The following is a 21,337-nucleotide window of genomic DNA, read 5'->3' as shown; positions in this document are numbered from 1 at the left end:
AAAGATGTCTAGGAGAAGAAATCCCCGCGAATCCTTCAACGTGATGTTTAGGATATCAGGTGAGTTTGTGGGGTGCTCCTCCACCCTACAATCTAGGGAGATAGCAACCCAAATGAGGAGACCCCCCGAAGGGCGACCCCTCCCTGACAAAGGGGGGACAGCTGGAACAAAGTGGGATGAATATCCCACCTTATGGCAGGGCTCCTTGCCCCACGTCTCCTGGAATATACAGATGGAATATCCTTCAACAAGAGCGTTCCAGTCAAGCAACCCCAGATTCCTGCGATGTTCCAGCTGAAAATCCTAAGGACTGGATCCGCCACAACTGGGTCACCACCAGAGTCCAGGGCTCCTCCCCCCTCCAACAGGTCCTGAGTCATTAGGCTACCAACCCCACCTTCCTTCCCGAGAAGCTGATTACTCTCTTGTATCGGAGTGGGGACTATTATACTAGGAGGGAATGTACCATAATCATAGTCAATGGTCGGCCCTCTCAGCTCAGTGACATCACCTGAGTTACCAACTCCGAGGACTTCCCCAACGATGCCGTCGGTTCAATAACCCGGGGGTCTCCATCCAGGCGATGGCCAGACTGCCTAAGGATGGAATTGTGGATTAGCGGGAAATTCGGAATAGGCAGAGCTATTGCTCCGAACCCTGCCGAATTCTCGGCCAATCGGGGGAGTGACTGATCTTGGGTAAAAAAAGATTAGGTCCACTATGCCAATTCCCAGCCCCCCGGGATTAGGTTTATATTTGCAAATGGTTTGTGCTACTCTACTATCCCTAAAATTGACCACCACACAGTCTCCTTCCAAGTACTTGTGACCATAGCCCACCTAACCCACCCTTCTGACTCCTATATTTGATCCATCAAGGCCCCTCGGAAGGGGTCTGTTGGACTCTAGCCAATGCAACGTTTTATTTTTTAAGGCTTGAGGAGATTCATTTTGATCAGCCTTCAGGGTGGGTACATTTATAAGGACAGCAACATACGGGTGGCAGTCTGCAGGCAAGTTCACAGGAGGGGATGTTGGGGCGACTTTGAATAATGAGCATTTTGGGACAGCTTTTGTTAGTAGTGTATGTGGGTGGATAAGAGCAGAATTATTATTCGTGGTTTTGTCGGGACAAGCCTGACTAGTAACTTTGTATTGTATTTGTATGAGCTATATGGTGTGATGCAGGAATTCTCTTTCACTCACTGGACTGCGGATATGAAGTTAGATATAGCTCTCCACACTGCTGACAGTTTCATGGAGAGTGGCTAGTGCTCACTTCAACAGTGTTCACATTTAGGCTGGCAAATCGCTGATCTAATTCTGGAGGGTGTTTCTTATCTCTTACCATTGTTATAATTCCCGTAAGAATCAGAACACCAGCAGACTGGAATGGTGGGTGCTATGTGAATTGGGCATGCCCCCACGTGAATGGGTCTAACCTTCCTTGGCACTGTCTGTCACCAGTTCATCAGTGTGTTTCCCACTCAGGCAGAATCCACCGCCAAACATCACTCACATGTGAGTGTTGGAAAGTACATTACAATCCAAAACATATCAAGAAGCTAACTATCTTAATATCCGAGTTCTATAGGGGTAATCACAATATCCTTTCTTCACAGGGGAAGTTCAAATTAGTGGCAATCCTTCAGGAATCCTTGCCTCTTTATGCAGAGAATGACATTGCTATGGTGCCACTTCACCATTGTTACCTCAAACAGGTCTGCTGGGCACAGTGGTGTGTGGGCCTAACTTTTCCTAAAAAGTTCTCTCCTAGTGTATGTTCTTCAGAAGTGCCGAATCAACAGTAAGGGCCCTGGAATAGTTAATGAATTTTTTTCCATCTGTTAAAATCAAACTCCCTGGAATTGAAATTCATCTGGTGTGATCTGCCAAAATTTAACTAAAGTTGGTGACTTTATTGCACCCGGTAATTACAGGGTGTAGCAAACTTAACACAGCTCGAAATGTCCACCCTTGAGCAAACAAGGATTTATGCAGTGGTTGGAAAACTCCAGCCCACTTATAATCATGGCCTGAGATTCAAAAGGGGAGGGGACAGAGGTTTTCCAAAGGGTTAGACATTGACTTCAAAAAGAATTACAGGACAACAGCCTCTGGTCCTGTATACAATTATAGTTAAACACAAACTTTGTAAGTTCAATGAGTGAGATGCAATGATCAGAGATTCATAAATAAATCAAAAAGGGTTTTATTTTGTATTCATTCAAGCTGTTCTTCATAGTTGGTATCCATTTCTACTTCCTTTATTTTTGATTTATTAATGCAGATTCGTATTTATTTAATCATCCTGCTGCAATCTATTCCATTGTTTTGTATCTCTTAAAAGAAGACCTGTGCTTTTCTGGTTACCAACAAATTAGCCCTTGTATGATGTTTAAAAAACAACTGTTAGATTTCAGTGTGTCTTGCACACATATGGACAGAAGGCTTATGTGGGAATATACAATAATGAGAGAAGTACCCTTCTAACAAAAGGGATAGGGTTCAAAATTCATTAACAATAATAAATCACTCTCGTGAAACACTCACGTATTGTCACATCAATATGCTCTTCTTTTTAGAGGGAAAGATTCATACATTTATCATCCATAACTCTGTCTACACACTGAATCCTGTTTGATGCAAGAATGTCTCTTTTTCTTACATTAAATGAATCCTCGATGCATAAAAATATACTCATTACAAAGATGTATCACAAAATAATCTAAAATCACATTGATACGTTGTGATATTGTCTGCTTTATACTGTCAGGGGACAATTAGTAATGGAATGTTTCTCTTTATGTAAATTATGACATTTTGCTAGTACACAAATATAGAAAATAACTAATATTGTTCTTACACAATTATAGAAGGTTGTGCCTTAAAGTGATGTGATTATATATAGATTGTAAATAATGTTTTAAAATATTCGCTCTGATGCGATTTTAGAATTTTTTGTTATACATCATTGTAATGAGTATATTTTTATGAGTTGAGGATTCATTTAATGTAATAAAAAGACACAATTTTGCATCAAACAGGATTTACTGTGTAGACAGTGTTATGGATGATAAATGTATGAGTGTTTCCCTTTAAAAAGAAGAGCATATTGATGTGACAATACGTGAGTGTTTTCACAAGAGGGATATATTATAATTTGGGACTAACCAAAGAAACTTCAAGGCTTCTCACTTGCTAAAGACCAACGAAATACTCATAATTAAAAATGTGGTAGTCATTGTACTGAATTCAAAAGAAGAATTAAAGGCTATGTCAAGGGCACCAAATGTGTTCAACTCTAACAGTGATCTACTGGAACTTCAGAGACACTAACCTGCCAGGAAACCTCCCTCTTTCTTTACAGGCCAGTCTGCCCAGGTTGACATTCGCAAAGTGTTTGCCTTCTGCCAACTACACTATACTGAATATCAAGATTCAAAGATTCCCTTGGAAAGAGGTTTAAGCCTAGACACTCCTGGCAACACAAAATAAATTGAGATAAGCAAACATGCATTCAGTTATACTAGGGCAAATATATTCTTTATGTCATGGTACAATAATAGAACAACAGGTAGGCACTCTAGATTGCGGCACAGTGCAAGTGAGTAGTGACAAAAGTGATAATTGGTGCACACGTGACATAAGAACAAATTAACACTGTTGAATGTTCAGTTTTTTTGAAATCACAAAATGATATTCAACAGTGCAATATATTGAAATTTCGCCCCTTAAATCCACTTCACTGGGAGTCTTTATCAGGACAAACAAAATGGTAGCAACCCTGATACGAAACTCAAAGGTTCTACAAGGGATCTCTCAATGTCACAACTTCAAAGACTTTCACAGAAAATTATACTCAGAATATATGGTGTAACCCAGGAAGTTGCAAATTCTCAGTTCTGCTCATACCGATCCCATTCATCAGGCCTGCTAGGGAGGAATTAATTGTCTCAAGCAACCATCATGAAGATCAGCGTCTGAATCTTTATTTCCGAGCCGAATGATCAATGTCCTGTGTGCTTAGTTGCCTCAGTGCCAGGGACAACTAACTGTGCTTTTTGAGACTAAGAAAATATTTATGTTTTTAGCCATTTTTTCTTAAAATAAAAATAAAACTTTAAACAGAGCTAAGAGCATGCCCGTTGCTTGGTGTGTATCACTTACAACGCAACTTTTACGTCGTAATGCTGTTACAACGCAGCTATTACAACGCAGGATCCATTACAACGCATGGCATTACAACGCATGGCATTACATCGCAGATGCTATTACAACGCATACCATTACATCGTAAGTATTGGTAAGTATATAATTTATTTTAATTTTATTTAATATTATATAAATGATTTAATTAATATTAATTATAAATAAAAATAAATAAAAATATTTATTTATGTTTTTAAATATTATAAATTACATTTATTAATTTAAGTAATTTTTTAAATAAATATGAGTATAGGAGTATATGTATAGGTGTACTGAGGTTTTAGGGCAGGGTTTGGGTTTTGGGGTACAGGGGTGTTTTTAGGTTTCAGGTTTGGGTTTTGGGGTACAGGGGTGTTTTTAGGTTTCAGGGTAGGGTTTGGGTTTTGGGGTACAGGGGTGTTTTTAGGTTTCAGGGTAGGGTTTGGGTTTTGGGGTACAGGGGTGTTTTTAGGTTTCAGGGTAGGGTTTGGGTTTTGGGGTACAGGGGTGTTTTTAGGTTTCAGGGCAGGGTTTGGGTTTTGGGGTACAGGGGTGTTTTTAAGTTAAATAAAAATAATTATATTATATTAATTACATTTCTTAATTAAAATAATTAAATTAAATACATTATTTTAAATAATTTATTTTAATTACAATCAAAAAATATTTAAATTAAATTAAATTAATTAAATTAATTAAATAAAATTAATTACATTTTTTATTAAAATTAATTTAAATAAATAATTACTATTATTTTGATTAAAATAATTTAATTAAATTAAAATAATTACATTTTTTTTAAAAAGGTATACTTACCTATACTTACGATGTAATGCCATGCGTTGTAATAGCATCTGCGATGTAATGCCATGCGTTGTAATGCCATGCGTTGTAATGGATCCTGCGTTGTAAAAAATGCGATGTAACGGTCTGCGTTGTAAAATAACGCGTTGTAACATCATAGATCCCCGTTGCTTACCATTTGTTGGCTTCAACTTCACTCTCCTATCCTTGCTTGTCATTTGTCATTGCTTCCTAATGCCTCACTGTCTCAATTTGTCTTGTCCATTGGTGGAGCATGCAGTCCAACTCCCCCAATCCGCTCTGTGTCCTTGTTTGCCCCATTTCCCTCCGACCCGTCGCTGCTGTCCTGATGTTGCTTGCTCCCTCTCGCCCCTGTAAATGATTGAACCGTCCCCCTCCCACCCTCCTCCCACTCTCCATGGTGTTGCGTTCTCCCTCTCTACTCCTGCCATCCATGGTCTTGCTTGCCTCACCTTTGTATTGCTTGCTTGTCCCACTCTCCTTCCTTTAGGCCTTGGCCCTCTTTCTATCCCTTCCCCACTTCCCATCCAATGTTGCTTGCTCATCTTGTCACGCCCCACCACAAACAAAAACAAAAACCTGCTGACACAGCCAAATAGCTCTTGCATAGGCAAGAGCTGTTTGTTTTTGTGAATGCATTTTTCATCAGGTTGTACATGGCTGAAAGTAAATAAAGGTACTATGACAAGGTCAATGCGTCATAGCGCTTTATTTTTTTGTACTTTTTTTTTGTCACTATGCTTTGAAAGTAGTAGTCGAATCTGCTGGTGATGACTGCATGGCTGACCTTCTTTCTGGATTCTGTGGAGTTCCATCTGAATTTCTTTCGAAGCAGGTGAAGCGTGTGGAAGCAGACTGAGGAAACTGCCTTGATTTGGTGGTTCATAGTGAGTGATGAGTCCAGTATGATGCTGAGGTTGTGCGCATGGTCTGTCATGGTAGGGGAGATCCCAGAGCATCTGGCCACCAGGAGTCATCCCAGGCTGAAGGGGTGGGTCCCAAGATACGTACTTCCGTCTTGTCCGAGTTGAGCTTGAGACAGTTGTCTTTCATCCCGGTAGCAACAGCCTTGATTCCACTGTGGAAGTTCGTTCTGGTGGTTGTGGGTTCTTTGATGAGAGAGAGGATCAGCTGGGTGTTGTCGACATAGGAGATGATGCTGAGTATTTGGCTTCTATGATGGCTGCAACAGGGGCTGTGTGGAGGTTGAAGAGGGTGGGGCTAAGGGAGGAACCTGTGGGTACTCCACAACTGATCTCTGTGGGTTCTGAGAGGAATGGTGGTAGTCCGACTCGCTGGGTCCCGCCGGTGAAGAATGAGTGGATCAAGCCAAAGCCTTGTTGCGGGTGCGGGTGCGGGTGCGGTGCGGGTGCTGGTGTCATGGAGTCTTGTGATTAGGGTGCGGTGGGAGTTGATATCTTAGGCAGTCGAGAGGTCTAGTAGGATGAGGGCTGTGATCTCGCCCCAATTGAGGAGGGAGTGGATGTCAACTGTGGCAGCGAGGAGTGCTGTCTCTGTGCTGTGGATGCTTCGGAAGCCAGATTGGGAGGTGTCCAGGACGTGTTGAACTTCCATGAACTCTGAGAATTGGGTGTTGATGGCCTTCTCTATGACATTGGCTGGGAAGGGGGAGTGAGATTGGTCTGAAGTTCTTAAGGTCTGTCGGGTCTGAGAATGGTTTCTTCAGCAGGGGGTTGCTCTTGATGTGTTTCCAGACTTCGGGAAGCTGGCGGTTTCAATGGAGTAGTTGATGGTGCGGTGAAGCTGGGTGGCATTGGCGGCGGTTGCTCTGTGAAAGATGTGGTAAGGGCAGGGATCATTTGGGGCACCTGAGCCAATGCTCTTCATGATCTTGAGTGTGTCCTCTGTTGTGAGCGGGGTCCAGCAGACACAGTCTGTTGGGGTGCAGCTTGGTTGTGTGCAATGGTGGCGTGCATGGTGGCCAGGTCTAGGGCGTCGAAGCAGTCGTAGATTTTCCTGATCTTTTGGTGGTAGAAGGTGCCGAGTTTGTTGCAAAGGATTTGGGAGGGTAGCACATCTGTGGTCTCGCTGCTGGGCCTGATGAACTCCTTGATGATGGTGAAGAGTTATTTGCTGTTTTGTGTGTGTTGGTGTTGAATCTGTCTTGGAGGGCCTTTTTCTTAGCAGTTTTCAGGAGTAGGTGGAGTGTGTTGACTGCAGATTTGAAGGTAGTGTGAGTTTCCGGGGTATTGTTGTGCCTCCATCTCTTCTCGAAACATCTTCAGGTGCATCTGAACTCGTGGAGGGCGGGAGTGAACCAGGGGGCCATCTTGGAGTGTTGTTTGCCTGGTCTTTTCTTGAGGGGTGCCAGAGTGTCGGCACATTTGGAGAAGCATAGGTGGAGATTGGGTGCTGCGGTGTTGGAGTCCTTAGGCGGTGGCAGAGTGGTTGTACTGAGAGTATTGACAAGCAGTTATTCTGTGGCCTTGATCAAGCTGCGAATGGGGGGCGATGGTGATGGTGGTGTACGGTGGGCATGGTGAAGGCGAGATGTACGCAATGATGGTCAGTCCTGGAGAGTTTGGTGGTGTAGCTGTAGTTGATGTTCCCACTGTCGAAGAAGACGGGGTCGAACGTGTATCCAGATGTGGGTCGATGTGGTGACTAGCTACTTGAGTTGGACCTTGGCAAGGTTCTCCAGGAGGGAGGTCATGTTCTGGTCACTGGGGTTGTCCAGGTGGAAGTTGAAATCTCTGAGTAGGATGTAGTTGGTGGAAACGGGAGCTTGGAGTGCGATGAGGTCTATGATGGTGTCGGTGAAGGAGGGTCAGGCCGGGAGCCTGTAGACGATAGTGCGACGAAGGGTGGTATTGGGGTTGGTCCGGATCTGGAAGTGGAGGTGTTCCATGGTTGCCGTTGGGTTGTTAGAGTGCGTGGTCAGTCGGAGCGTGCTTTTGTGGATGATTGCGATGCCTCTTCCTGGGCAGTTGGGGCGGTCCTTGTGGGTGATTTTGTAGCCGTCTGGAATGCCGATGGCGATGTTCAGTCTGAAGCAGGTGTTGGTCCAAGTTTCTGTGAAGAAGGCAATGTGAGGAGAGGTGGCATAGAGGAGATCACAGATTTCTGTGGCATGTTTGTGGAGGGACCGCACGTTGAGAAGAATGCAGTTGAGCTGGACAGGTGTGCTGTTGGTCGGCTGAGTGGCGAGCATAGTTGGTGTGTTGATGTGACAGAAGGTGTGGTTGCAGTTTCGGCAGGCGAAGGGTCTGAGAGTATTGTTTGGTGATGCTTGATGGCAGGCGACATGGGGTCCAGGGTTGAGGATGAGGAGGTTGCTGGTGTCGCAGCTGTAGAGCATCCAAGAAGCAGGGTCCCTGGTGATGGGCGCGGTCCAGGCGTGAACGGGTGCAGACGGGCTTGCCTTTGGCACAGCCACCAATAAGTAGTGCTGTGTTTGGGCTGGACAGGTGGGAGGTGGGAAATACGGATGCAGGAATACACACTGGAGTTGGGCAGGGCTACGAGGGATCACGGCGGCATCAAGGGAGAGGACAGGAAAAAAGGAGCTAAAAAGAATAAGAGCAAAGAAGCAAAGAATAAAAAAACAAAAACAAAGCCAAAAGGCAGAGGCTGAAAAGCAAGAGGGGCAGAAATAGCAGAAAGAGAGACAGGGGGGCAGTCAAGCAACAGAGTAGTGATGCTCTACCACTGGACCATGAGGGATGAGGTGCAGGAAGGAGCCTGCAGGTGAAGGAGGGCCTCAAACTCCTGACCTCTGGGTCAGTAGCAGCAGCAGATGGGGACAGCAGCAGAAGCTACCAGACGGGGGTGCACTGTGGAAGGAGCAAGTCTACTAAGGGATAGTGGACTGCACTTTCACCGCGGAGCGGCCACCATTAAGTAGCCCTGCAGGAAGCTGGACAGCTGGGAGGTGGGAAATGCGGAGCGGGAATGGACACTGGAGGTGGGCGGGTTGCAGGGGATCACAGCAGCAACGAGGGAGAGGACAGGAAAAAAGGAGCTAAAAAAAATAAGAGCAAAGAAACAAAGAATAAAACACAAAGCCAAAGGCAGAGGCAGAAAAGTAAGAGGGACAAAAACAGCAGAAAGAGGAACAGCAGGGCAGTCAGGCAGCAGAGCAGTGAAGCTCTACCACTGAACCATCAGGGAAGAGGCGTGGGCATGAGCCTGGAGGTGGAGGAGGGCCTTGAACTCCTGACCTCTGAGTCAGTAGCACCAGCACCAGCTGATGGGGACAGCAGCGGCAGCTACCAGATGGCGCTTCCCTGTGGAAGGAGCAAGTCCACTAAGGGACTAAAATCAATGTAATATCTTCACGCTTTTAATCTGTGTAAAGTAACATCCAAGACGTTTCTAATGTATTTTCTTATTTTACAGCGTGATTTGCAGGTGCCCTAAAGGTCAGATCGCTCACATGGCAAAGATCAAAGGTCACGGGCGAAGACAGAAATAGCGACTTTTACTAGTGAACTGCCAGCATTCTCAAAGCATTCACTACGGATCATTTGTTGCAATGTATTCTGCAAAGGTATCAAGATGTTTGCAGACAATATAGGAAAAAACAATTTTACTGTCATTTTGTACCGAAGAGATATTTTTCAATATTGCACATTTTGTGGAATGTAATGCAATGTATGTAGTGCACATGGTTAAAATACAAACTGTACATATTTCATCTACAAGAGTGGAGTAGCCTGTAGGTCACTGCTTTGGCAGAGGCGATCAGAGAGGATGCAGAAGGTACAAGTGCATAACTCTGGCTTGCAGCATGGTTTTTACCTAGTTTTTAGGTTTGACGTGTACTGGCGCTCGTGTAATTCATGGACACTATACAGTATTTTACACATAGTCCAGCGGGCTTTGGTACACCCTTCTTTAGCCATTTACTTTTTTAGTGTAGGATCCTTCGTTACTTGAGTTAAGACATTGCCATTCACATCTTTGCGCAGGCCTGAGAGGTATTTTAGTCCCACCTTCTTTCTATTTACTGTTTGTGTGTATCCTTCTGCCGCTGCTGGAATGCATGAGGGAGTATTTTGCATCAACAAAGTTCCTTTTGCCATCACGCATTTAATTCTTTATCTCGGCAATGATTTGTATTTGCAAACAATCCTTGTTTTTTAATTATTTTGCACTGCAGTAGGCAATTTGCGTTTTTCTTTCGACAGCGTTTGATTGCAATCATCTAACCAACGGGCATTATCAATGCTTGTTTATAATAGCTAGTAAGTTACCACGGTCCAATGAACGTTGACTAACCAAAATACCCATTATTGTCTATGGCAACAGCTGTAACAGGTCTCCGTGCAACAACCACCAGTCAGAACTGAGCAGCTCCATAAGATGTTGCAAAAATGCTGTGGATTGCCTTTGCAGCTCTTTTAGTTAGCATTCCACGTCATACATGAATGAAGTAGGAAGTACAACTGTAGTACCTCCTCTTCAAAGTTGTCCCTATTGGCTGGAGTGAAATAAACGCAATACGAGTATTTGCAGAGATCATCCTGATTGTATCCTCCTCTGAAGAACAAAAAGTTGGGTGTAACCACCATGATTCAGACCTATGGCCATGAGGTCTCAACAGTTCCCTGCAATGGTTGTGTAAGTCCACAGAGCTGCGAGACATTTGAACCTATTGGACTCCTGCGATTCAGTCAAAATCCGGAGTCAACTCAATCTCTAGGCTTTTCGTGGCTAGCCAATATTGCTCTAGGCATTAGCGAGGGACAATCATAAAGGCAGACTAAAATGACATGTTTCTCTTGTAAACAAGATGGACCTGTTCATAAAAGCAAGATGTAACCAACCTGTTAAGCGATGTGTGTGATAACCAAGTTGACTTAATTTCAAGCCTTTACTAGGATACTCATTCAACAAGCAATAACCTGCTTTTGTATACAGAGTTTAATTAGGTGGAAGACATAAGCCTAAAGACATCTAACTTAGTTCAATTTGGAGATAAAATTAGCAACAACCATTTCGTTCAGTGCTTAATTTATAAAAGAATAGGTTTGGGGCCCAACGTTTTTAATCAGAAGCCCGTATCCAACGCTATCGAAGGTCAGGGTGTAGAATACCAAGACTTCGTAGTCTTAATTCCTCATCATGTCTCTGTAATCCACCACCAGACCCTCCCTGCCTCTTTATTTCACTCTTACAGGTTCTTTTTCATCCACACTTTCTCCCTTTATGACTGTTTTCCCGTATTTCTCTTCCTCTTGATCAATGTCTATAGATGAAAAATAAGTGTTGATCCCAAAAATGAGTGCCCGTGGATGCCCCTGCAACCACAGCTCAAATGCAGAACTCATGTCATTGCCAATCATTAAAATGCTTCACTTATTTTGAAGACAGAGGAAACACTAACCTAAAATTCACATTATAGTGGTCAGAACGTTTAAAGTAATATACCAATACACTGGGAATAATTCTCTAATTGCCATTGCGTTGCTAAAATCAACAGTAGTGAATACTGAACAGGTGCCATTGCAATAAGATTGACCTCAGGTGCTAAAAAGTAAGGATTATGCAAATGAGACAGCTGAATAAAACAACATTTAACAATATACTGGACTCCAGGATTCATTATATGAAAACGTTTGCACACCGTTACAGGTCGTTTTCCGACAATTAATGAATCTACTTACGAATGTCATGGGAATATTCAGTGTACAATTTGTAATTGTAGGGGCCAAAAATGTTTCTTAGGAGCCCGTCAAAGCTTCTGCCGGATGCCAGCATTTCACTGGATACCAAGGCTGCCTGGTCTCCAGTCAACATCATATCTCTTTCTTCCACCACCCTACACTTCCTGTCTCCATCTCACTCTTGCCCAATCAATATGATGGCCTGCTTTCCCCATTTGTCTCAGTTTTCCTATCTTTCTTTTCTTCCTTTTCCCATTTTCTGCCTTCCTCTCTCTTGCGATGATGAAAGTCTCATATTGAAAAATAATTCCTGATCCCCCAAAAAAGAGCGCCGGTGTCTACCAGTTGCAACTATCACCACAAATTAAGTACTGAGGATATTTAATTTTTGCAACAATCCCGGGCGAGGTTTTTGCGGTGTGCCTTATAATGAACATATGTTGACATGATGGATATGTATAAATATAAGAGCGGGCATAGACGTGTATTGAAGCAACACTGTGTACACAATGTGATTCTTTAAAGAGTTAAATGCCACTGAGGAAGAACGGTTATGCGGAATAGATACTCTGATATAGCACAACAATTCATTGTACTAACTACATCTGAATAATTCCACTCATTCATCTAGATATATACTTTCATCAGTGATAGGTTGCTGTTGCCATTCATCTAACTCACTTCCTCTATACGTGAATCATGATATCTGTTTTGCCATGCCTAATCGTTCTTCTTGTAAGCATTACAGTTCTCTATTTACATGCGTGTCTGTTCTCTACATCTTTTTAAATGTTCGCCTTCTTATGTGTAAGTTGAATTGTCCTCCTATTGATCACTAACTGCGTCAATCTATACATAACCGTGCTTCTCCTTGTAATTTACTGCTTCCGAGCAGCTGACCAGCTGCGTGTCACATCACCCGTTCCCAATATCTGTCTGTCTCCAGTTATTTTTCGTCTTTCGGTATTTGTACTTGTCTTGTGGTGTAGGATTGGTATCTCTGTCTTTCCTTGTCTGCTTTTTTTCTCACAATATCATTTTCTGTGTCTTTCTGCTCACGATGCCCATGCTTTGTTTATATCGCTGTCTTCATGCTTCTGCTTTCCTTATGTCTTTCTTTTTCTGGTGTTCTGTCTTTCACTCAGATGTCGTTTGGCCATCTGTTCATATCTATGCATCAGGGTGTGTTTGTGTCTTTGTTTATTTCATTCCCCTTCTTTTTACGACATCTACATCACTAGCTCTAGTTTTCAGTCTCCTATCTCTGTGTTTCTATCTCTGTATTTATCCACATCTTTCTTCTGGTGTCTTCTTGATTCAACATGTTGTCCCTACTGTTCCTAATCGCTAATCTTTTCACCCTTCTCCTTTTATTCCTTCTCGACCTTTCCCTGTGTTTTGCACTTCATCATGAGTCTCTGTCGGTTTTCCTCCTTTATGGTACATTATGCTAGTCTCTCGGTAAATGCTTGACACTTCTGTGTTTTTCTCTCTTTACCTGTCTGTTTAGGGATGTTCCGTAGAGCCATTAATTAAAGTAAACACAGATGGGTGAGATTCAGGGCTTTCTGTATCATAAATAAAAAAAAAATCACATTTGATGTGAACCTCGTGTTTAGGCGAATGCAAGTACTTAAGAACAAATAAAAACGAAACGCATACATCACATGGTGTTGGCCATACTCAGTAGGACGTTTATTTTGTATTTCATTGGGAGATGTCAGTCACATATTTATATACACCCCTTAAGATATTTTCAAAGGCAAGCTCAGTACAAAAAATCTGAAACGGGTGTAAATTACTTAGTTACGAGTTTGTCGAATAAATATAACATCTTGGACACCATAAATCAATGACTATTTTGTATTCTCTTGTATCCAGTGCCCTGTGTTCTGCAAGGCAATCAATAAAAGACAACTAATGGAAGTGGACATTTTTTTAACAGGTTTCAAATACAGAATGCACATGGATTGAAAGGATACCAAACAACAAAATCAGCATGATGAATCTAATCTGGCCTATGCCATGTGGTTTTAAATAGATTACGTCACCACTTCCACAACATTTGTGATGATGCCAATTTTTATTCGCTGGCACACTTGTGACAGACAGACTTTTCTCCACTGTGAAGGCAGATGTAACATTGTGCTGGGCAGTGTACACCTAAAACACAACTGAGGCCTGGATAAGGCCCAAAAATTGCCATGATGTGTGGGATTCTTTGTGTCTCAACAATCCGCGCATGGCCCAATCCTGTGGAAACTGCTGACAAACGAAGTTTTGCAAATGTGCAACCCAGTGCTCAAAGTATTATTTGTTTTTAACTGCACAGTTTAAATTGTGCATTATTGCTCTATAGCGTTTTATGTTGTTGGTAACATTGATATATGCAAGAAATTGACTGGTGTGAAAACAGTGCAAATATAAAATGCATACAAAAATGAACATAATTGAGATGTATATACATTACTGTATAAACTGCATAATTTGCTCAGCCGGGATCCTATAGTCTGCATCTTAAAGATAAGCTTGACTATTAGCTCAAATAGGTGTAAGCACACCACCAACTGAATTGTCTCTTTAGGACTCAGTAATAACGTGTTTCAAATATATTGCTTCATACCACAGCGAGGCTGTTGCTAAGCGCTGTAAATAGCAGGAGTTAATACTACACAATGTGATGGTACCCAATGTTCTCATTTTGGAAGAATGAGGCCAGAATTGACTTTGCTATGATTCAAATTCTATATCTAGAGATTATAACTGACGTCTGGGGTGAGCGTTAAATCACAAAGCACTCTTGCCAGCAGCAACAGTCTTGTCATTCCCCAACTGGTGGCACTAAACATTAAAAGGATGACAGACTAAGACTGCCCAGTTGTTCTCCAGTCTATGGTCTTTGGGCTGTAAATTTGTCTGTCAAGGTATTGCTCAGCCTGCCAAGCTATCCTACCTGCTCTGTGCGCCCTCCTCATTCGAGTGAACAATGTTTTGATTGCACATCGGATCTGCAAAAACCCACATGGAATTTCATCCGTCAAAGCGCACAGACATGCTCTGAGGAAGGACAGCTCCTTCCCATGGGCGACAAGTCGACTGAAACGCGTAGGGTTATGATGGGAACTGTGCCCCGAATGAGATAATTAAAAGGACGCACGTTTTTTTCTGTAGAAATACATTTTGTCAGCGCGGTGTTCCCAGCTCAGTGTTTTCATCATTTGCATTTTACTAGTCACCAGCACGTAAAACACTAGGCTGTCAATCAGAGCGCTACGCCTATTAAAGTGCCTGTCACACGTGGCTTGTCTTGAACATGTAGGCTAAATCATTACATCCTGTCAAGCACTGACAAAAAACGAACAGGGGGATGGGCGAATGGGGTTTGCAGCCCCGGGTCGTACAGTTGTCATTAAATACAATGCATTATTGTATACTCAAATATAGCGTGTGTGCGTGTCTGTAGGTGTGCGTGTGTGACGGGAGCGAAAGAGTGCGCGCGCATGAGTGTGTGTGAGAGAGTGCGTGAGTGTGTGTGAGACTGAGAGAGTGCGTGAGTACGTGTGTGAAGGGGCGCGTGCCTCTTATTCTATCCCGGGTAAGTCCAGAGGAGCCTCCTTTGGCCGAGATACGAGCCGCCCTGCCGCGCTCCAGCTGCAGAGAAGCACGCTGGCCTCGAATAGCAGCGCAGAACCATTAGCGGTTGTTGGTTATTTACCAGACATATTGCCTGTGCCAGACGTGATCCCCATCCTTAAACACGCGCCGCTCTGCGGTGAGATCAGCAAACCGAGCATCGCGCCGATCTCTCCGGGTAAGACGAGAATTACGAACCCATCCTCTCATCCCTGCAATTTCTAGCAGCCTGTCCGTCGTGTACGTTCCGTTATGTTATAGGATTTCGCATCCTGTAATATTCCCATAGTAACTGATAATGCGGCACACCTCAATGTACATCCCAGCAAAATATTCAGTATTGTGGCTATACACACCGCGACAATATTGGCGCACACACACTTTTCCCAGCCTATAGAAATAATGCTTTAAAAATGTATTTCAGATTTTACTTAAAAAAGTGACTTACCATTGCATTCAGTCAGGGGCTGTCCTCGGCGTGGCTACACACGCTCCGAGGCGTCCTAGCGCAGAGCAGCAGCACGCGCTGAAGTCCCGTTCGAGCCGATGCTTCAAAGAGCTGCCTGGAGGACACCCGCTGAGAGGGGGCCGGGTAGGAGCTGCCCCACAAAAGCCCTTTACCTCCCTCTAGAATGAGCTCGGTGGCAGGGAGGTGTGCACAGGGGACGACCACTTCACGCAGCTGACTTCAGACACACATTGGATTCCCCCGACCGCCTAAGCAAAGGGGACTGCAGATGGAATAGCTTTTCATTGAAGGAATGTGATTGCACCAGCGATGGAAACCGCACCCGGAAGCCCCCAAACTTTTGTTTGGAATGTACAATGGGCGCGTCAAAACGAAAAGCTGCCAGTGCTCGTTATTATCCTCCGGATGAAGGTCAATTGCTACAGCTGTTTTACTCCTGGGAAATTATTCTCCCCTCCCGTATGTTCCTGACAAGACAATATACTGCAAAATGAACTGGTGCCGCTGAGCAGCAATATCTCCCCTCCCCCTCTGCTCCTCTGCTCCCTCCCCCTTTTCCTTTACAGCGTGACGGGCGGGAGGTCTGAGCCACCCCCCCTCATCCTAGGCTCCTCATGAATATGCAGCAGCTTGCAACATCCAATTGTAACCTGGAGTAGAATGGTTGATGCTAAAACCGACAACCTGGAGCCCTCTCTTTCTGCTGTCACTCAAGCCTTATAGCACCAGAAAATGCATTGCCAATGTTGATGGTGTGGTGGCTGGTTGCAGTGATTGAAGGAATATGCAGCATGATGTCTAGTAATGCACTTGCATACAGTCAGCCTAGGACACATTCATTGTATTGTTTATTTATTGATGCAGTTTCATAGGGGCACAAAAATGTTATGTTAGGCAGATTTTTAGAGCGCCAGCATACCCAGGTGGGTATGCTGGCGCTCAGCAGGTTTGAATCAAAGCCAAACATGGGATTTAATAGGGCTACTCACGAAGCCAGTTTTTGCTTCTTCTTACTTAACTCCAGTGTATGGAATGTTTGTGAAAGCAGATGCAATTGTTGAGGCATGCTGGACTAGTGTTATGTGGTGCCTTGAAAGTGTGGGTGTGGAGTCTGAATTTTGCTTGATTGTGTACGGGGAGTGTGGTTCTGAAAATCTGGACCCTATTGTTATCCCAATATCGAGGTCCAATACCCGTGTCACAAAATATCAACGTACCATGACGAATTTAGTGTCCATGAACCGATAATGATTAGGATATCATTCCTATGTATTTGCGTCACAATCGAGGGTTGCCAACACCCCTAAATCGTAGTTTCCGTCCCAATCCCTTAGACTCCATTTTGTGAACGGCATCCATCTTACGTCTTGCCCTCATGTTAAGTCAATTAAAGGTCGAGCTTGATCCAAAGGGACACGTCCACCTTCCCTGACTTCCCCCTGACCTGTCCCAACTGACTCCATTGCCTTTAGCCAAACCTGTTTGGGCAGCTCCTCGCCCAGTGGCCGAATACGATAACATCGACACATAACATTCCGCAAACCATTCACCCCATACAGAACATGCTTTCTACAAACATGCACCTGTCCATATTCCTTGTTTATGGCCAGTTTTATGACTGGGTGGTACCTGCCTTTATTGGTGTTTCATCGATATCTGATGGGAGTCCCGGATCTTGCTGGGTAATCTATCACTAACTGGACATCTAAAATGTGGGCTTGCTTACATGACTCCGCACTTTGCATTATTGCAGAAATATGTTTACAGCCATATCATAAACTCAAGAATTCTTGCTTGAAGCCATTATTTCTGTATAAAAGGAGAAGGCTGGTTCTGTAAGAACGAACACGTACAGTCTCCTGAGAATACATGACCCGTGTTTGTCGTGCTTCTAGGACACGTGTTACTTGGTAGCTACCAATAAAACTTGATCTCTGACTGCGACTAGAAGACTCATTGTTTCTGTGGTCCGGAACAAGGGAGAACTCAGAGGTCTTCGGGTGTTATCCCCTGGCACCACAGGGTTCCTAAAAACCCGGCACCTCAGTTGGCGCCCAACTCGGGGCGATATCAAGCGGCGACGGTCCAAGCCAGATGTTCGTGAGGAGCTTCGTGTGAAAATTCCGGAGGGCGGCCAGCCACTTCAGCGACCCCTGTATGTCGACGTGGTTCCGAAGGTCTTTGCTGCGAGGTTCCCCGCGTCCCGACGGCTACTAAGGACTGCTGCCCTGACTATCGCCTTGTTTTGGACCCAGTGATCCTTGGTAGAGCGAAACGATAGACGAGTCTTCTAGCGACGTCACCGATCTTCAAATACTTCAGTTAAGTATAAGTGGAGCGTCTCCAAGTCCTTAGTTTGTCCTTAGTTTTTGGTATCCTTGAGATACGACTTGATTTGGTACTTGCAAGCCCCAAAGCCGAAGGACTCGTGTTTTCACGAGAAATATCGTAATAGATAAACCTTTGAAGTTTGAAGCTAGACTAGTGAGCGAAGATGCCTGGTTTAAGCAGACTTGGAAACTTGTTTTGTCTTGGTTATAATAAGGACTCCCGATTAGAGGATTCTTGTCCGGTTCCTCCAATTGGAACTCCAACGTATGAGCTCTATGTAAAACATGGCGTAGGTCCTATCACATATAATGAAGTGTGGATAAAATACACCCGTAAGGATGGTGTTTTAAAATGGCCCCAATATTGTAGTTTCGACTCAGAAGTTTTAGATAACCTAGAGGTCAAACTGTTCAAGAAGAAAGCCCGACCGGCGATGTTTGACTCTTTCCGCTTATGGCGTAAAGAGGCCAAACAAAAGGAAATTAAATTAGAAAAGAAGAATAAGAGGGAAAGAGGTATTTCAGTAATGCAAGCCGTGATAAAATTTAAAGACAACGAAGAGGATCGAATAAGTGAGCAGTTGCACAGGCAACGTAAAATGGCAATAGATAAATGCTATCCTGTTTTACCATCTCTTCAGCAAGAGACAGTAAAAGAGCGTGAAAAAGATCCATTAATGGCGCATTTGCTAAGTTCGCCACCACCCTATGCGCAAAATGCCACAGCACCTCCGCAACCTTTAGTTGCACCTCTGGTAGCTGTTATACCAGCTCCTCTACAGCACTCACCAGCTACTCTTCAGCTGGCTTCTATTTCTCTAGTGCAGCCTCCTCAAGGCTCACCAGTCACATCTACTTCTCCTACTGTTCCTTCTACAACTTCGCCTAGCGCACCTTCTATTTCTTCTGATACTAGTTCTGCGAATGCTTCTGTTTCTGCTTTGCGTGACTCTGTTCTGCCACCAGTTATTCCTCTGCTTTCACCTTCCGTCTGGCATAAAACGGCCAGCATTGTTACTAACATTCCTTCACTACTGTTTCGGTCGCCTAAAACGACCCCTAATACGGGACAAAGACAGTTACGAAGCCAAATGCCTGATTATCAAGAGAGGGAATCCCTGAATAAGTTAGCACGGAATTGGGCTCTGGATACAGCCAGATATGATGTAGAGTCCGTTATGAACGTCTCCCGTCAATGGTATGAACCGACGCAAAGATATGTTTTTGAACAGATGTGTGTTTTTCTGTGTGAGGATTTGGAAGATAATGGTCAAGAGAGCAACGCTCGAGAGTTGTGTAATGTACGATTTAAATTTGGGGAAGGCATGATTGTAGGTCCCGATGTCGACAAAGCAGTTGAGGTATTATTATCATATCGAAGTACAGGTGGTAACTCTGGGTCATCGTCTGAATGTGGTACGTCTAGTGGGAAAAGAGCGAGACAGTACCCCATGAGAGAGGTTCCTCCAGTTTGGAGGGAAGGTGATGCGAATGCTAATCCACCAATTCTGCCCATTTCCAGCGTGTATGGGTACATGTCCCATGGAAAAGATCGGAAGTATTAGCACTCAAGCAGTCACTACCTGACCCTCGTAAAAACCCAACTGGGTATTATAAGGAGTTATCGCAAACTGCAAGCTCATGTATAATGAATTTAGCGGATGTAGACATGTTATTTGGGAACGTTGTTCCACATCCTTTATGGAGCAAGATACGTCATACGGATCACGATCAGGAACTAGGTGACTCATGGGCGAACATTGCGACTACAGATGCTAGACAAGTCGGTGGTTTCAAACCTGAGCCGTTAATAGCTGAACTTCCCGGTAGAATTATAGCGTACATGAAGACAATAATGCCTGAAGTACGCGTAAATTGGGACAAGCTATCAGCATGTAAACAAAAGAAAGATGAGAATGTGTATGACTTTTTCACGAGATTTGAGGAAACATTCACCGACCACAGTGGTCAAGATATGGCTACCGAGGGTGGCCAAAGATTGTTTGTGGACAAGTTCGTACATAATTTGCTCCCTGAACTATGTAATAAACTAAAAGACTCTGAGAGTGCTTGGGCTGTCTCTACGTCAGCGCAGATTTTAGCTACAGCCCAGTACTATGAAAATAGGCGTAAAGACGAGCTAGACAAGGCAGATAAAAAGACGAAAGATTTGAAAACTAAGGTTCTCCTCCAGCAGGCCTATCCGCCTCGCACGGCTAGTCAGCCCGACTATCAACCACGGCAGCAGTATTCGAGGAACGCGCAAGGTAACGAGTTTTCCCATCAGCGTCCTACATATGGCCCGAATCAATGTGCGTATTGCAAGGAAGAGGGTCATTTTAAAGGTAATTGTCCGGCTCTTGCGCGACGTTTAAACGGTGCTCAAGGTGTAAGGGGAAGAGGTGTACAGCATGCCCCTAGAGGTAGAGGCCGTGGAAATTTCACTCAGAATGCAATTTCTTTTCCGCCTCAGAAGTCCATGAATAGCTTTGACCAACAGAATAATTCATCGTCTAAGTCAGCTCAGTACTATGCTGACGACTATTACGCTGAACACGAAAATGAGGGTAATGATTGCTAGGACAGCCATGGACAAAGAGAGGGAGTTGTCTCAGTTCCGGTAGATCAGAATGGACCTTATGTCGAGGTGATTACCTCAGGAGTGTCAGAGCCATTTCTGCTGGATACTGGTGCTACAAAAAGTTCTATTATGCACTCGAAACTTCCTGGCGCACCTTTGTCTGGCGAAATGAATGTCTCAGTAGGTTTCTCTGGCGCCCCTGTTAGAAACCCGATCTCTAGTCCTATATCCCTTTCTGTTGGCCCATGCGAATTAGAAGCACCCCTCATTTTGACAACAGGTTGTGGTGAAAATTTGTTAGGTTTGGATTTACTAAAAAGGTTATATGCGACCTTGTACTGTTCTCCCTCGGGAGTACAACTTACTTTAGGTAAGAAGGTCATTTCTTCGATGTATTTGTCAAAGGAAAATATTCCAACTGAATTATTGTCACTTCCTGATATACTTTGGGCTAATGGTTCTAATGATGTAGGTCGTTTGGAGATAACACCATATGTCATAACCTTGAAAGCCGACGTTAGGTTGCCACGTATTCCCCAATACAAAATATCTAGCGAATGCGAAAAAGCATTGTTGAAAATTGTTTATGATTTGATTGATAAAGACGTCATCAAAGAAACGACAGGAAATGTCTGTAACAGTCCGGTTTTGCCCGTCTTAAAACGCACTGATCATTCACA

General features: G+C 43.8%; 1 protein-coding gene across 4 annotated transcripts in view; it reads right to left on the bottom strand.

The window, feature by feature from the left end:
- The window catches only part of ADCYAP1R1 (ADCYAP receptor type I), an 857,256-nt gene extending 841,032 nt beyond the window's left edge, over positions 1-16,224 (bottom strand). For all 4 annotated transcript variants that reach the window (XM_078665292.1, XM_078665293.1, XM_078665294.1 and 1 more), the window contains exon 1: positions 15,726-16,224. The gene's annotated coding sequence lies outside the window, so the exon portion shown is untranslated. The remainder of the gene's footprint in view (positions 1-15,725) is intronic.
- Between the last annotated feature and the right edge of the window lie 5,113 nt (positions 16,225-21,337).

The sequence above is a fragment of the Lissotriton helveticus genome, chromosome 10 (assembly GCF_964261635.1).
Source record: "Lissotriton helveticus chromosome 10, aLisHel1.1, whole genome shotgun sequence".
NCBI classification, from domain to species: domain Eukaryota; kingdom Metazoa; phylum Chordata; class Amphibia; order Caudata; family Salamandridae; genus Lissotriton; species Lissotriton helveticus.
The sequence above is the reverse complement of the archived record's forward strand: the minus strand, read 5'-3'. Positions and strand labels throughout refer to the sequence as shown.